A 4978-nucleotide genomic window follows, 5' to 3' on the forward strand; every position below is an offset into this window, starting at 1 on the left:
TATCCCCACCATCATCACCCCCGTCCTCACCACTGTGCGGCGCTAGCAATATTGCCTGCCCCGCCCACCTCCCGGAAGAAAAAGAGTTTTCAGAAATGCAGCTGCTTGGTTTCTCCACAGGCAGCGTCTGTCACACAAGTGCTTCCTCGTGGTTGGTTGGGGTTGGGAACCTACAATTGTCCACAGGTTCTGTGTGTCTGCCGGCCACTGGCTACTTCTGACTCGTGTTAGAACTTGGTGCATAGGTGAGGACCCTCGGGAGCCGCTGTTGGGTCAAGGTGATTCTGAGTCGCAGTGACCGCATGGGACAGAGTACACCTATCTTGCAGGTCTCGTAGGCTGTAATCTTGAAGGGCGCAGTTCTCTATTTCTGTCCTTCAAGAAGCCACCAAGTGGGTTTGAACTGCCAACCTTCCAGCTATTAGCTGACCACCTACCCATTGCCCCACCAGTGTTCCTGGATTCATATCGAGCCAGAAATAGAAATAACGATGTGGATGTAGATACAGAGATAGCAACACTTGTTGACATGTAGGGATCCAATCAAGTTGCTACCACATTATAGACCCTTCATTGAACAGCGAAAAGAGCTGTGAGGTCATTTTTCTCAGCCTAGCCTCACTCAGATCCGCTCCCTTCCCAACCTGTGTTGCCATCTCTGTGCCCTGCCTCCAAAGACTTCACCGCGGACATGCCGATCCAGCACCCGCAAGGAGAACTGCACCGTGTGGCATGCGGTGTTCTCCGAGTTTGCGGGACACAGGCAGGGCTATAGGAGGATGGGGTGACCTTCTCAGCAAAATCCTTGGAGGGCCGCCCCGGCTACCCTGGGGGAGGAGTGGGGGCGTGTTGTAAAGGAGAGCGTCTCCTGGGCACAACGTCCCTGGCTGGCTTCCCGCCCAGGCCGCGTCCCATGTCCTCAGAAACAGCTTCACGATCAGCCCCCAGGACTGCCCTCTGTCCTTCGAGACACCCCCCGAAAAAACGTCACCGTAACTCTCCAAGCTGACTTCTCTGCCGTGGACTTCACTGGAGCCTCAGAAGCCACTGTGTGGATCGGACCTTTTCCCGGAAGGCAACGAAAGCAAGTGTCGCATGACACGAAATCAGCTGCGGCCATCGGCGGCTCGCAGAGATGTGTTCAGACATGTGTTGTTTGGAAGAAACTGTGCATGTATACAGGCATTGGAACCTGGTGGCAATACTTTTTGACTTATCCGTGTGTGTGTGTGTGTGTGTGTGTGTATATGCGTGCGCGCGCATGCGCAAGAGAGAGAATGAATCAGGTTGTCTTCTTTCACCACGTGTATTCAGTCTGTCTGCTGAACAAATCATCTGAGAAGCTGGGCTATATGAAGAAGAGTGCGCTATACGATTGGAGGCAGGCTTATTGACAACATACTATGACTGAAGGAAGGCTCTTAACAACCTAGCAAATACAGATAACACGATTTTGCTTGCCAGAAGCAAAGGACTTGAAGCACTTAATGATGAAAATCAAGGACGTTAGCCTTCAGTATGGGTTACACACACTTCAGCATAAACAACTGTGTGAGTCTGGGTGGACTCATATGTGTGTAAGAAAGACACTCATAGGTGTGTAAGAAAGAGCTTTATATGAGAGCAATTGAATATGGAGAAAACATCCCAGTCCAGTCCAGGTCAAGTCCGTAAGTCCTATATTAGCCCATATGCCCAAATCCAATCTGTAAATTCCTCGTCAGACTCATGCAACGCATGCAATGACGCTGAGTGCAGGAAGATCACAGGCAGGGGGTGGAAAGTCTTATGGATCGAGTGGCATTGTAAGCATCTCAGCACTGGCAGGGTTCTCCACGTGGCTTCTCCAGCTCTGGTTCCATCAGTATAGCCCCATGTGTCATGTCAGCAAGAACACCTCAAAGGGAGAAAGTGTGTCCCGCCTCCAGGGAGGAAGACAGGAGTTCCCAGAATCCTCAGGAGAAAGCTGTGCCCACACAGAGGCTTTATTGGCTATGACCTGATTGACAGGCTAGACTCTACCCCTTCGCAAGTTGACAGTCGATTATGTAACTGCCACAACATCTTCACAAGAGACCAATAAGCAACATCACGATGAATGGAGAAAACAGTGAATTTGTCGAGGGTTTCACGTCACTTGTGTCCACACTCGATGCCCATGGAAGCAGAAGCCAAGAAATCAAATGACCTGCTACACTGGGCAAATCTGCTGCTGAAGGGGTGGTGTGTGAGCCGAGTTTGACATTCTCTAACTTCACAAGAGTGGAGAGGGATAGTCTCATCGACATCGGCTTGAGACTAATTCCTATGAGACCGAAATCAGACAGGCCTCTTCCCTGCAACCTCTTTACCAATCTGACACTAACCATCCCTCCCACGGGCACTCTCCACCTCTCTCTCTGCTGTGTTTGATCATTCATGGTGATGGTTACGCACACTGAACGCAGACTGTACTCACAGGCATAGGGGTTATTCAGGAAGCAACAGTCCACAAGTCAGGATCAGGAACACTCAGCATACAGTTCTTCAATCAGGACAGCCTCATCCCGGAAGGCCTGAAGACAATCTCTCTCTGACCTCTCAGCTATGCAGCCCCATGGCCTCTGCCCTGCTCAGGCAGGAGTTGCCCTTTTAGTTCTGCCAATTATGTGCCCAGAGTCCCCTCCCTTGACACGCAGCCCCAGTTCTGGCAGCATACCTAGCTCCCTAGACAAATGTCTGAAGGCATGCCACTGCACAAGCAAGCCGCCTGCCTCAAAGTACCCACTCTGTCGCCTGTCACTCTCCTGGTTCTGCTGTCACCTCTTGTGGGCCACTGCTTCTCCCCACTGGTGGTGTCACGGCTCTCCATTTCCTGGATTTAGGAATCTCAGGTCCTAAGGAAGCTCTCTGCTCCTGCTGCTGCTTTCCTGGGGATCATGAGATTCCCCCTTTCCACCTAGCAGTGGAATTTTAAGCTTCATGGAATGGTAACATGGACCAATCTCCACATCAGGGTACCAACTACCTACTTGCTAGGCCACAAGCACCTCATAACCCCATGTCCCACCCAGTCATTGGGCGGCGGTCTCAGAGTCCATAGCAAGTAACCCGCTGCAGGCCCCCACAAAAGGCCTGCTCAACGTGTTAGAAGGCAAAGATGTCATGCTGAGGGCTACTGCGGGCTTACCCCGAGCCGGGGTGTTTTCAATGGCCTTCTATGCGTGTGGAAGCTGAACAGCGAATAAGAAAGGCCGAAGAAGAACGATGGTGCTGGCAACGAACACTGAACCTGCTAGAGGGACAAACAAGTCTGTCGTGAAAGAAGGACAGCGGACGGTCCCTAGGAGCCAGGCCGGCGGGCCCTCCCGACATACTTGGCAGGTCCTTAGGATCAACCGGTGCCTGGAGAAGGACACGGTGTTTGTTGAAGTGGCCGGTCAGCCACAGAGAGGAAGGCTCTCAAGGAGATGGACTGACACGGGGGCTTCCACGATGGGCTCAAGCACAGGACCGGGCAGTGCTTCACTGTTTTGCACACAGGATCGCTGCGAGTCAGAACGGATTCATCAGCGCCCAACCACAGCCCCCACCTGACAGTTTGCCGGTCCAGCAGGCTGCGTGGAGGCTGAAGCCACATCACTGGTATTTCACCTACCTGCCGGGTCCCCCCAGGTGGCCGTGTTTCAACAGAGTTTTAGCCTCAGAGTGGGAAGGCCTGGTCTACGAGGGAAATGAGCCCACAGAAACCTTAGGGACCATGTAGGCCACCATGCAGCTTGCTCAACTGAGGCCTATCACCAACAGAGACCTCTCTCTGGAGGAGAGGACATCATCCTTGGTGGAGTTGGGACGGGGCAGGGGGGAGAGTGAGGTGGAGAGAGCCCCTCTGGAAGAAAGAAGCCAGAGGGTCCAACATGATGGAGCCTGCGAGGTCAGCCCCGGTCAGGACAGTCCATCCTCCTCGCCCACAGAGGGCGGCCGGGGGTCCACGTCCCAGCAGCCGTCAAGCTACTGTGGATGTGAGGTGCCCTCCAGTCACCTCTGACTCACAGGGACCCTCTCACAACAAACGCGTGAAACACTGCCTGGTCCTGCCCAGCCTCACCACTGTGCCCATGCCCGAGCCCATGGTGGCAGCCACTGTGCCAAGCCATCTCCTTGAGGGGACTTGCTCTCTGTCAATGCCCCTCCACTTGACCAAGCGTGGTGTTTTCCTCCCGGGACTGGTCTCTCCTGAGAACGTGTCCAAAGTACATAAGCTGAGAAGCTATCTGGGTCTAGCGACACAAAAACAGAGGAGGGAGAGGTTAATTATGGAGGGTGCAGGAAATGTGCTGTCCAGAAAGAGTTCAATTTAGAAGTGTTTTGAAGATAACTCAAAAAGAAGGGGGAAAACCCATAAAGAGAGCGATGAGGAGAGGGTGGGAAGAAGAGACCGGAGGTGGGGAGAGGAGAGAAGGTCAATCGAGGAGACTTTTAAATTTCCATCTAAGGCAGAGGAAGCTGACTCGGCTTTGTCTTAGGGACACGTCCGTTGCAGCGAGCAAGAAGGGATATGGTGAGTATTTTTGTTGAAGGCCGAGGCAAAAGGTCTTGCTCTATTTGTATACGTTGGGAAGAACGCCATTTGTGTAGCTGTTCCATCTGCTTCCCGGGCTGGCCTGTGAGCCCCTGGAGGGCAGGGGCCGAACTGGATGTATATGTCCCGGGGAGGTTCCCCAGTGTGGGGCCTGCTCCCCAAGGAGAACTCAACAAGCGCCTATTGAATCCAAAGGAACATGAGCCTCCTTGGGTTTCCTGGACTGCAAGTGAACAAACAAAGCTGAATGCTCCCCCAGGGCTCGCTCTCCTGAATCACGCAAAACACAAACATCTCCATCTGCAGAATCAGCCCCAGAAGTAAACTGACTTTTTCCCCCCCCTTGATACTTCAGGGAGCGGCAGTGTTGGTCCACTTCGCCACCCAGTGTCAATTCCTGGGTAGTGCACCTTCTCA

The sequence above is a fragment of the Echinops telfairi genome, unplaced genomic scaffold, assembly GCF_000313985.2.
Source record: "Echinops telfairi isolate 266 unplaced genomic scaffold, ASM31398v2 ScPeMD7_1;HRSCAF=3_0, whole genome shotgun sequence".
Lineage (NCBI taxonomy): Eukaryota > Metazoa > Chordata > Mammalia > Afrosoricida > Tenrecidae > Echinops > Echinops telfairi.